Source organism: Diadema antillarum, unplaced genomic scaffold (assembly GCF_040938485.1).
Source record: "Diadema antillarum isolate AM-2024a unplaced genomic scaffold, OU_Dant_1.0 seq00000098_RagTag, whole genome shotgun sequence".
NCBI classification, from domain to species: domain Eukaryota; kingdom Metazoa; phylum Echinodermata; class Echinoidea; order Diadematoida; family Diadematidae; genus Diadema; species Diadema antillarum.
In genome coordinates this window covers 429307-443047 of record NW_027271187.1, presented here as the reverse complement: position 1 = coordinate 443047, position 13741 = coordinate 429307, and the positions used below count along the sequence as shown (strand labels likewise).

The following is a 13741-nucleotide window of genomic DNA, read 5'->3' as shown; positions in this document are numbered from 1 at the left end:
CCGTGCCGGTCACATACGTATGCGTGTTTGTAGTAGCTGGATTGTCAGGGTCCCCACCCCCCTGGTCTGTCAGCTGTCCACGCACGCACGCATGAACACATTCGAATGTGTAGAAGCCCATACACTCTGCTCTGTAACGTTGCATATGACGGCGATGTATTGTTCTATTTTGAAGAGAAAATGAATGCGCTTTTCCAGCAAATGTAGAATTATCAAATGGGTGTATCTACAAAATAAATAACTTTTCCACGGATTCTGGTTTGTCTCGTATTTCTGCAGGATACTTTTCTTTACGATGTAAATTCACGGACACGGCCGTGAGTCGTATCATCTGTAGTGTGGTATACAATCATTCATCATCCAAATGAGTGATTATCAAATGTCATTTTAGAACATGAAGAAACATCTTTAAATGTTTAATGCTATAATGCCATATCAGTATCATTTTGACATCCATCTGCAATTGTACAAGCCAGTTTCCAGTTGAATGTGCTACAATAATTATTGTACCGGTACTGTGAAGAAATGCAGATACATACCCACCAGCTGTGTGGACACAAAAAGTCACAAACACCAATAATGAATAAAGCAGTGTTTTGAATATCATGGAATTTATTTCAGTCGTACATTCTTTGTTGAGAGACATGTTTTATACCTGTTTCATTTCATAGCACAATATGATCAGAATTGCAAGTACACTGGTATCAGAAATGCCATTACAACACTATAAATACCAGTATTAAGATGACATCTGTAGTGGAAAGAAAAAGCAAATGTATTTCCGCATGCATGAAGTTTCATTTCAAGTATGGTACATAATCTAATTTGTTTGAAAATGCACAAAGTGCAGGCAAGACATACACTTGGGACCTGGTCTCTCATAACACAGCTACCAGAGTGATATTTCATTTCATGAATTGGATATAGAAATAGTAAAGCCCTCGTTACCTTTCTCAGAATTACCGGACGAGAAACACATATTACTTTCATTTTGACAATCCTCGAAAAAATAGTAAGATATCAAATAGTAAGGACCTCCCTCATCGCCTTGCTCAAAAAACCCGGACGAGAAACTACTATCTTTTTTTACTTGGCCTAATAAGAAGCACATTATATGCACGCACCCTGGCATTACTACAGACTGCGTGATGCACAGAGAAGACAATAAAGGCAACGTTACTTAGCAACACCTACACGCTTTATTCTTGATGACAGCTCAACTTTGGCAAGCTTCGTATCAATGCTAACGGTGATCGGCAGTATAGTCAACAGCGCCCTCTGCACTACCGGGAGTATGCGCCTTTAATAGATAAGGACAGCTGTTGTATTAGCAAGTTGGTGCATAGGACACAGATTCTGTGAATGCTGCCCTGAACCATGTACTTAAACACATTAAGTTCATCAACAATGCAGCAGCTGCAGGAGTTGGATGGACATCACTCCACGAGTCCAACATCAACAAGAATATCCTCTGCTCTAGCTTGTGTGATGTTCTATATTAACTTCCAAGGTCCACAACCAGCTTCTCACAATCACTAAATCTACTACGAGATCACCAACTTACATCGAGTTTAGGTAGACTGCTACACGCACAAGCAAGGATGCCTACACTGTGTATCACAATCAAGGACTCAGCAACACCAAAACTCCTTCTTCCCGGAACTGATAAATCTGCCTCTTGTTCAGTGGCCTCTTGTTAACTGTACAGTTGTAGTTAACAAAAATCTAATATGGTCGGCCCCTCACAACAGACAGATCTTCCACTCACTCTGCTGCACACATGTATGCAAGTTCAGTGGTTTGAATGCGACAGCTGCATCTTGTAGGTGAGCAGATGTAAAGCCCATTTCACCTGATAAAGCATGCATGCAAAATAGCATCTTATAACTATGGGTGAGGCAAGTATTAAAGTATGCCAAGTTTTGCGATCTCTTGTATTAGTTGCAACAGAAAAAGGGGAATTCTACCCTGTTTCCTACTTGCCGTCGTCGGGTAAATTAAGTCTGTACAGCAGAGTAAATGGAAGATAATTTGTCTGTTGTGAGGGGCTGCCTAACTGTACTGTACAGTACCTTAAACAAGAGGCTACCAAAGAAGAAGCAGATTTATCAGTATTCGAACTTCCGTAGAACTTTCAGGGCATAGAATACTCTTGATCCCTCTAAATTAGTTTTGTCTTCATTTGGCAAGTGAAAACTAAAAGGTTGCCACAGCTACATGTACTGTAAACATGTTAGATCCAGACAGTTTTTACGTGACCAAAATATCGATCTGTATCTGGCCATCGAGGATATGTTCCGTGGTCGTGGAGACTGCATCTGGCTTCACGGATCCCGATATGGCTGATAAAGTAAAAAATGATAAGAGACTCCCTGGGCTCCGGACAGACAGATTTTTCTGTCTAGTTGCTCCCACAGTATAACTGTGTATAATTGAGGGTTCCACCTATCATCACCCTTTGAGAAGGATCTGCAGCTTCTTTATTCCAAAAGTATAAATTTGCCTCAAATATGCCGTAAATACTGCAGTTTCTCACCCTGTGACCATCCTGTTGATTCTGAATCTCAGTTGTAAAATAGTGCCATTTTAGTGCGTGCAATACATTTTCTTCTCGCGGCTTGAAAGGGTAGGGCCTACCTCACTATAAATCATCAGCACTCCCTCACTCCATAAGTAATACACATGAATTTCACGTGTTTAGTTTGGCTTGTTAGTTAGTTTATGAGTTTGTTTTTCGTTTCTTCGTTTTTATTATTTTCATAGCTAATGCATGGCGCTTAATCCCATGCATACCTTTTTGTTCTATAACAACCATGATATGCAGGGACAGCCAGGGTGCCGATGTAAAGGTACCCTGCCGATACGTGGTACGCCTCACTGTACAAGGACTCAGGAGCGCCCCGGGGTTACTTTAACGAACAACGTTAAAAGAATCAACATGATCAAGTCTTGTCGTGTTCTACTCTATAACTTTATTTTGTAGACCTCTAACGTTACTTGTGTAAAGTTGTATGGTAAGGGTACCACCTATCGGCAGGGTACTTTGACATCGGCACCCTGCGTATTATGGCTGTTTGCTTATAGAACAAAAAGGTACGCGCGGGATTATAGTGCCATTAGCTATGAAAACAATAAAAACGAAGAAACGAAAATCAAACTCACAAACGAACTAACAAACCAAACTAAACACGTTTCAATTACACTTCTGCTCAGTAACGACGCATGACTGTGAAATTCACGTGTATTACCTACTGTATGGAGGGAGGGGGTGCCGATCGTGAGGTACCCTTTTAAGCTGCGCGAAGAAAATGGAACGCATGCACTAAAATAGCGTTATTTTAAAACGGAGATTCAGAATCAACGAGACGGTCACGACATTCAAAACTGCAGTATTTATGGCATGTTTGAGATAAGAATTAGGCGAATTTGTTTTATACTTTTGGAATAAACAAGCTACAGATCGTTATTAGGGTGACGATAGGTGGTACCCTCAATCACACAAGGTCAAGAGTCAAGTCTTGTAACGTTAACTGTTAGACTGGGAGCTGCTGAAACATCGACGCAGAGTAGGCTGCATCACCACATTCCGCGAAGCGCTTGCGGGTCGCCTATCCATCCCAGTTCGAAAAGCCCTGCGTCCGGTCCGAAGGGTTCTCCGGAAATCATCCACTACAAGCTTCATCCCTATCGCCACGAACAAAAACTGTTATAAATACTCGTTTATCCCAAGAACAATCATAGACTTGAACTCACTCCCATCAACAGTTTCTAACATCACAAGCAAGGACTCTTTTAAAGCAGCAACCCTACAATACATCCAGGAGCAAAGCAACTAGACCCCACACTTCTCTCTCCGCGCAATTTTAACACCAGTGCACCCCCTGTCCGGTTGGCCCCTAATAAGGGGTGTTGGACAGTATGGTTGGGTGTTCGTAATACCGGACACCGAACGTTTTTCTATCAATAGAAACGTGAAAAATCTCACAATTTGCTTGAGATTTTACTCACGTGTAGAAAAAATACTCCGGATTCACAAGCACGCGCTGAAAATGCGATCTGAGGTACGCGCTCTTAGATGGCGGCTTCGAACGCGTGGGGTGTCATTTTTTCCGCACTCAGTTGCCCTGCTCATTTCAACCGACCACCCTGATAATACGTATAAAGGGCACTTAAATGCGTTTTTTCGACAGGCCGCTGTTTTTTTCTAGCCGTCATTTTCCCCCCAATAATATTTGAATATATTTTGAATCCTTCGATATTACTTTTGAAGGACTGTTTGATGAATTTGAATTGATTTTCATTAGGAAACTTTTCACCGTACCATGGGTAATTGAAATAAATTAGATGAGGCGGTTTGTTTTTTTCACATTCATTTCTCGTTTCTCCATCAACTTGTACTGTCGTAGCTAGCGGGCGACAAAATGTTTATGTCATGTGTATGTATGTGTAACGTGTGTGCACGATCGTACAAGCGGCGGTGACAATTTTGCCGTCAAAATCGTCAAATTTATTACAGAAGGATACTCTACATCTAACGAGTCAGCAAAGGTAGGCCTAGTTATATGTAGCTACACGATAAACCTTATTCGATTTTGCTAAATTTCGGTAATTTAGAGGGAATACTTAGAATAGTTCTAGTTGTTTTCGCCACATTTTACTCGGTAGCGTAGCCCAGTGGAGAATCGAACACCATTGCGCATAGACCCACGCGTACATTTTCTTTCTGTACGCGCAATGCCATTAGTGCGCGGTCGGTCGATATAGACCCGGTCGGTGTGTTGCACACCTACCATACACATGAAGAAGAAGAAGAAGAAGAAGACTTGTTGAAGGTAGCAGAGCCAATTTACCATTATGGCATGACATTGTTGCACTTTAATATTACAGTAGAAATCTCAATTAGAAATACTATAATACGTCTATACGAGACTTGTACAGTAGAGCCATTTCTAACATTAGTATGAAAAAGGGGCAATTGTGCAATTGCCGAAAAAGGAGAAGAATTTACATGTCCAGACACTGCACAGCCGTAGATTGTAGCGATGTCTGCCTACCCTTTTTACCTGGTCCCTGCAGATGAATGGTGAAGATGTACTAAAAGTGTAACCTGTGAGTGTAAGAACCAACCTGAGTTTGGGGAATGATTGATAGTTGTGTCGACCGAGACTGAATGATCCTGATTCTGTCGACGTGAACCATGACCTGCTTTTCGATGGAACTGAAGGTGAAGTTGATAGCAGACTTGCACTTGCAGGGCCTCAAACCTAGCTCTATAACTACCTCAAAATGGCAGAAAAACTAGCAGGAAAGACCTCTGCGTGCAGCTGGCGAATCCATGAACTGGAATGAAATCGATTTTCGCCTGCGCCCGACACAGAAAGACCGTACCTCGGTCTACTGTACTACACTATAGGGGTAGGCCATCAATACAATAACTCTCAATGAAGGTCTATTGCATTCAATCCTTTCTACACACACGCGTGTGTGAATGCACGCTAATGCGGAAGTGAAATGCCGCCTTACGTTTGAATGAAAACACACGCGAGTGGCAGAGAGCGTGCTTCGCTTGGTCACATGACACAACACAGACAAAAGACGAGGGCCACGCACAGGTCAGTTTTGATGGGCGCGGGGAATTTGAAGTACAGATGGGTCCTGAGAGTACTTGAAAGTGAACAAAGAGCAAGGCAGAGCAAACAAAGCACAATCTTCGAGTTAGCTCACGTTTTGTTTCAAGGAAAAATCTTGATATCAAATATCGCAAGCTTAGAGTGACAAATGAAGGGGTTCAAGTAAATAAGCATGCAGCTAGCCTTCATATTAGACAAACATGGTAATGATTTGACACAGTCATAGGACCTATTGGCATTGCAAAAAAGGAACCTTTGTATGTTCGCTGTATTCATCACGATCACTAGCTGTAAAATCTCTGTTAGATAAAGCAGGGAGGTGTCTCACCTCCCTGGATAAAGCAAGGAGGTACTATGCTCGCCTTTAGTACCTCCTTGAATAATCACAGGGAGGCCTACACGTATACTATACATATATTATTAATCTAACATGACACGTAGGATCACACATGACTCGATGTCGATAAAAGCTCATCTCCGGTGAACAGACCCCAACCAATGAGGGGGGGGGGGGGGGGGGCAGCGGCTGCGGGGATAAGAAAATGTAGAAAAGTGATACAGGTATATATGCTGGAGATATATCCATATGCTAGTATGCCCACAGATATTATGATTTTTGCAGAAGCAAGAGTACTTGGAATAACAATCGGGAAAAGCAAGTAAAGCAAGCAGAGAATTATTTGTAGCATGGTGAACCACAAAACCCCGGATGCATATGCAACTGTCTATATGCGTCTATATGCAAATAGTTTTATCATGGACAGTGCAGTTTTTAATTCTGCGGACTGATGCGGAGTAGAGGTTTTTTATAATTGTCTTGCTGAGGTTGGCTTGATTCTGAAACGGATCTCCTTCTTAAATGCTAATTACAAATGTTTGGGTTATTTGTCCTTAACGCCCCACATGTAGGCCTATAGCTATTTGTAGAACTATAACAATAGGCCTATTGTTTTATGTAAGCCGGCTTATCATCTCATGAAATTTATTTGCTGAATTAAAAGTATCAATGCTAAGGATTGAAATACGTAAAAAAGAAAATTATAAGTTACGCATGCAAATCCATGGACTGATGACATCAACCCCTGACAAAGCTCCTGAATGTAGGTAACATCAAAATAACACCAGTTGTAAACATGCTTGATATGTATAACATTTATAATATTTCGCTTAGAAGAATAATGATATAGGTACCTATAGGCCTATACTTTTTGAATTTCATGGAAATATGTTTTTCTTTTTTAAAATACTTTTTCGAGTCAGTGATGAGCGACTTAAACCACTTCATTATAAAGACGACGGCATTATCTCCACATTTGATATCGTAATTATATGCACATGAATTATGCAATTGCTTCGACCATCACTGTTTATAACAAATGACACAACGCATGTCAAAAAGTCTGTCGGGCCTCTTACCTTCTTATTATTTTTTTTACATTCATTTATTTATTTATTTATTTATTTATTGTTATCATTATTACTTTTTTTTTTTGGGGGGGGGGGGCTTTGTTTTGCTCAGGTTATCATATCCAGATCAGGCATGCGAGGTGACTTTTCGGAGGCTCACATTACGGGCCTCCGTTTGCATGCTATTATCTGCAGGCAACTATACTTTATAAAATCGCTAACTCTCAAAATTGATTCAGAGCGATGTTATGGAACGAGGCATAAATAATGTTTGATGTAAGGTATATGCCCTCATAATACCACCGAGATATAGGCAAGAGTGGTCAAAAGAAAACTATAATCAAGGCATTGTTTACCATTTGCAGATGAAACAAAAACCCAGCTTTATTGCTTCAAAATAAAATGTGAGTTAGGGATAGAAACAATCAATGTAAAAATGTTAATAAGTATTACAATCTATGTTAAGTATTGTTGAATATAAAAAGATGAGAACAATAATAAAATCATTTCCAGACTGTAAACCGTCTACAGTTATGGTTTATTGAGAAATGAATAGTCATATCTCCTAATATTTTAGGCTTTATTGCAAAATTGCAATAATAATGGTGGGATGTTTTGTGATACAACTGACCTGTCCTACACATTTACATCAAATGTGATATCTGGAACATTTTTGAAATAACTGCTCCATGAGCCCTGCTTGATGAGGATTTTTTTTTTTTGAGACAATGAGAAACTTATTACGAAATATGGGAGAGCATGATTTTTATGAGAAATTCACTCTTTTTTTAGGAAAATTGATTTTAAAATGGCTGAAATATTCAAAACAAAGCGATCCCAGCATTAAAGACCATGGGACCCAGACGCCTCATGGGATTAAGACCGTTTTGTGTTACTTAGTTTGTTTCGGGGTATCTCAGCCATTTCAAAACCGATTTTCATCAAATAAACTTTGAATTCTTCTTTGAATTGTATGCTCTTTAAAATTTTGTCAGTGATTTCCAATTATCTCGCAGAAAGTTAAAAGCTGAATATCCTCACCTCATCCCACATTATATGCCATCCCTTTAATTTACCCAAAGTATCATAGTGACCTCTTCTATGTTAGCACTCCGTTTCAGAGGGTCGTTATGCCATTTTTCTTGTCCCATTTTGGCAAGGTAGCCTATACCCATTTCATAGGTCAACGGGAACATTCATGGGTAAAAACAGCACAATCTAAGGACGTGAGCACTAAATACAGGACTCGAATTCGGGACTTCCATTTGAATGTAACATGCAGAGTCTAACGCACTGCATAACACAGTGCCCCTTTAAAGATAGACAATTATGAGAGCTAGCAATTGACGGGTTCCACTAGCATCTACAGAGATAATGAAGCTATAAGAAGCCAAGACTGTCCATGAAAAACACAAAACAATCTCAAAACAGAACAAAACCAAGCAACAAACAAACCTTGCACCACTGTGCGCATGTCACCAATTTATATAATAGGAAGCCATCAAACAGCACAATAACGACAGAGATTTAGATCTGCTAGTCGAGATCTATACTCCTCATAAATGAATAAGTTCGAGTTGACTTCAGTGTGAAGAGTAACACCCCTTTCATAATGTAAACAGCAACAGCGAGAGTTGCATTAGTATCGGACCACCCCCCCTAAAACAATGATGAGAAAGGTAGGCCTATGTAATACAGAAGTCTAAACATATTCGAACCATTTTATGTTAGTCATTATTGATAATGTGCAATAATAAATCATGATGTCATGACCACACAACTCCATGATGATAACATTTCTCATTTATGAAACGCATAATAACCATCTCTAATTCTTTGTATATGCGCATGGCTTAATATACAATGGAGTATACGGTTTTCAAAGCCTTCTTGAAAAAATCAAAGAAAGATGAGCTAATTATTTAAAAGATCGGTTATGCTTGTGTGTATAACTGCATAGACGGACAAATATTTTGTGATGATGTTTGCACATGTACATAATGAAGGGTCATTCTGTTTGTTAACAAATCAGCAGCTTTCATAGCCCCTTGATTCACCTATTTCATCATCACTAGATTATATACAATTCTATAATAATTCATGATGTGACAAAGAATGATAATGATAACGAATGATAATATCAATAATGATACTTGTAATCAAGATGATGATGATGATGATAACAATAATAATAATAATAACAATTGTAATCATAATGATGATGATGGTGATAATGATAATAATAATAATAATAATAATAATGATTATAATTATAATGATGATGATAATAATAATAAGACAATAATAATAATAATAACAACAACAATAATAATGATGTCTTATTTATTCAGGGTAACCTCTTCAGTACTATCACCGCTCTGCCAGAGGGCCCTGCCATTATCATTACCCTCGCGTTGCCATTTATAAAGCATGACACCTGGGTCGAGAGGGATATGGTGGGTAAAAAATCTTGTCCAAAGACGTAGGCACTGGGCGGGAATCGAACTCGGGTCCTCCGACTGGGAGTCGGGAGTCTTATCGACTGTGCCACTGTGCCCTACCACAGCGCCCCCAAGAATCTAATTCAATTCAATTCAATTCAATTCAATTCAAAGTTTTATTTCATTTTCGACAAAAACATATGCATTTCACCTTCTGTGATAACAAAGAATTAGGTAAACACAACTTTGTAGAATGAAAAAGACTACACAGTAATTGTGGAATCTATAGTAATTCTACATTGTCATGAAAACTGAAGTAGTTGAAGTGAGTATAACAATACGAAAAGCGTGAAAAAATAGAGGGACCCACTGAAAAGACAGTATAGGCCTATAATTTCTCTTTTACAACATCAACGATGAAAATGAGGATGTTGTAATATTGTTATGCAGACTGAAGCGGAAGCAAATGAGTGCTTTGTGAAACTATTCTCTCATTTGCATATAATAATTAAGCGATTACATGATTGTGAACAATGTTGATAACTTTCGTGGACCCTCTTATGTGAACCATGGACATTTCTATCTTTACAGCAAACACTGTTATTTTTTTGCTTTCTTTGTCTGATTGTAATGACATTTTCTCCGAGACATTTTTTTTTTCTTGTGTAGTCTTTTCATCAAAGCCAACCGAAACATTTATTATACTGTAGAACAGTACACTTTAATCTCAAGGTGTGAAATTGAGCTCCATGAGGCATCCGAGTCATGACCTCTTAGAGAAAAGAAAAAGAAAAAAAAAAAGGTTACATCTCGTGCAAAAGGACCTTGAACCTCGATATCATCATAATCCTATTTGCTGATCTGATTTGTGGCCGAGCACGGTGTTGTTCTGACGTCAGCAGAAGCAGAGCGGAATAATTACTGCGAGCGCGGAGCTGAAATTCATGTCCGCCAGAAAAGGTGCGAAATGACGATATTATAATAAATGGAATAAGATGAGATAACGCATGACAATTTTAACGAACATTCTATCACTCAGGTGAGAGTTATACCAATTTACTATAACCCGTTGTGGCTTCTGCATTATCTTACTTCCAGTGAAACAAACGACATTTCGCTATAATATAATATACACCAATCTTGATAAGATAGCCTCATATGAATTATTTATCAAATTTGGTGAGGCGCCGCATATCCTGTTTGTGTAATAAACGCCTAAAGGGATGAAATCAAGCAGATCGGGATAATACTTGCCCAACTGCATTTGCATGGACAAATCAAATGATAAGGAAACATTTAACCTTTGAAGTTGACCGTGTATATTTTGTCCACATTCATGCATTTTAAGTTGCTGTCTTCATCATGCATAAAATAGGAGCTTTAGATTTGTCACGCGGACGTATGAGCCAACAATTGCGTTGTACGTTCTCCTCTCTCCCTATAGGTCGTGTAAGTTGAAAACTTATGCGAGGACATAACCTGTAAGAAATAAAATGGCGCCACCATTGTTATGATCAGTGCTAATAGCAGCCATGCGTCGTGGACGTAAAAATAGCCCAGGGCCCTGTTTTATCACAAGATATAATCGATTTTAAATTTCCTTAACACACAGGCTGCCATAGACTCATGATAGAAATCAACTTTATGATCAATTTTAACTCTTCATAAAACAGGGCCCAGAACCACTGAACAGTGCCCAGAGGCCAGAACGCAGTGAAAACTCAAACGACGCGAGCCAAATAGATCGATGTAAATAAGCGATTGTGCGCATGCTCAGAACAGGTTCTTTTCTCTCTAAATATCCGCGTCGCGAAAATCTAAAGCTCCCTTTAATGTGACACAGAGATGAAGTTAGATTTTTTTTCTTTGCGAATCTCTCTTTCTGTTTTGATTTTTAATCACGCAAGGAGGAGAGCTCTGCTCAGACGTTCACAGCACCGCGTCTTGGATCGCTTGCCGCAGACCGTTAGTCTGGCTGAAATGTTTGCTCAGTGTCATTCTAGGATTTTTTTTCTGATTTGCTTTTTTTTTTTATTCCATTCACTGCAATAGGCATGCAGTCCCTATCAAGTTACATTTGAGTAACGAGAAACAAAGTTTCAATAAATAGGACAACGAAGGTGTTGTGAAAGTATATTCGTTCGAAAGTCGTGCTTGAAATTAAAGAAGTTTATAATGATTCATGGCCCTACTACTCACTCATTGGTATAATGATCGATGCTCTGTGATTAAGCAGATATGATTCTCCTTAACTCTACAAATGAAAATAGAGCTGAATGGTTGACATTATAAGCTGTTTGTCGTCACAGATGATTTTAGTCTATCTAATAGATTTTGATGATTTGTATAATAATTATAGACTTATATTTTTTGTATCATGTGACGAGAGAAATTTGGTGAAGATTTATTTACAAAAGAATGGGAACCTTACAGAGCCACGGCTTCATTCTCTCAAGGGACGGCCATTACGCGTCTGTAACGGATCTTACTATTTAAAAAAACACGAAAGAAAAACAAGAACACAACAAAAGATAAACACCTTGCGAAACTTTACATTTCGAAGGAATATTTCCTCTTCTGTCCCGATTTTGAAGATACTGCAAAATATAATAGGAAAGTTAAGTCCATGTCAGCCGTGTATCGCAGCTAACATTTTGTTCTAAATGGCCAAATAGCAACCCCCCCCCCAAAAAAAAAAAGAGAGAGAAAATACAGAATTGTAAATTAACAAATCACTTTCACTTTCTGGTCACTAGGGAAGGCCTATTACATCAGCTAGACGTCCTTTGAACATTAATCAAATTGATTTTAGATGTCATATTATTGTTATGATTTCATTGACAATAATTTCATTTTAAAGTATAATAGATGTTGTTGCGAAACCCTTAGTTTATTATTATTTTTTTATGTATATTTGCAAAATGAGCTTGTCCGAATAGTTTGAATATAATATATTTCTAAGGTAATCCCCATTTATAAAAAAAGGGAAATAAGGAAAATATTTATAATTACAGAACAATTTCATTATAAACATCTGTTTCTGTAATTGCTTGAAAAAGAATAGTTTATTCTAGACTTTTAGAATTTTTGGATATTCACGATATTATTTCAAACACACAATTTGGTTTCCGAAAAAGACCTTGATAACCGAAAATATTTTGTTTCGATTAATGGCCGCTGCTCTTCCCAAAATGATTTCGTTTGAGATGTCCTTCAGGGTAGCTTACTTGGCCCATTTTTTTAATTCTTTATATCAACGACATGCAAAATTTCTCTGAAATTATTTCATTCATACTGTTTGCGGACGACTCGAACCTTTTTCCTTCACACTCAGACCCTACCCTGAAGTTTTTGGTTCGCACATTGGTCTGTGAACTCGAAAATTTACTTTCTTGGATTAGAGCAATTAAATTGTCATTGAATCTTCAAAAAAAAAAAAAACACACACACACACAACAACAAAAGCCAACCCAAATGTATGATGTTCAACAAATCTGTCTTCAGACGGCATGATCATGGAAATCATCCCCACTACGACATTTTAAGGACTAGTTATTGATAAACTTACTTGGTTAAACTTCATATCGATAGTGTTTGTTGTACCATATCCCGAAACTTAGGAGTTATAGACAAAGTAAAGTATTATTTCCCATCTTCCACCCTTCTTATGTTGTTTTCCACTTTCATTTTAAATTATACTATTTAAGCATTATAGGGTCACACTCATTCAACATATCTTGATAAAATACTTATCCTCCAGAAAGAAAAAAAAAGCTTCGCAAATAATTTGCCATACCTCTTTTAGATCTCACACAAACTGACAGATGTTTGTTTTCTGAAATCAAGATTTGAAAACTTTCCGACTTATTCCGTAATTACCTGGGTCAATTCATGTACAGTCTAGAAAATCAAACTTTGCCTCCTATCTTTTAATGACTTATTCCATGAAAATAGATCAATTCTTAAGAACTTAACCCGTCACTCGCACGAATTTCACCTGCAACAACAACAAGAATCATCGCTCCCATTCCATTTTTACATCAGATCTGCTAGTCCTACATTGCGGATTTTGTTGTTTTGTTTTTTGTTTTTTTGATGACACCGTTAAGTTTTCACCTAGTATCACGACTAAAATTGTTTCTGTTAAGTTCCAACACCTGGTCTTCAGGGAACCATTATCAGTCTTAAATTGTCAGTCATCAAAATCTTTTCTTGTTATCAATTTGTTTATACAATATATTCGAGGATTGAGGATTGAGGATT

The 13741-nt window shown here is 38.2% G+C and overlaps 1 protein-coding gene across 1 annotated transcript in view; it reads right to left on the bottom strand.

Annotated features, from left to right (window-relative positions):
* LOC139726747 (M-phase inducer phosphatase 1-B-like) overlaps positions 1 to 5322 on the bottom strand; it is a 35563-nt gene extending 30241 nt beyond the window's left edge. Inside the window, exon 1 of the mRNA XM_071637741.1 lies at positions 5128 to 5322. The gene's annotated coding sequence lies outside the window, so the exon portion shown is untranslated. The remainder of the gene's footprint in view (positions 1 to 5127) is intronic.
* Between the last annotated feature and the right edge of the window lie 8419 nt (positions 5323 to 13741).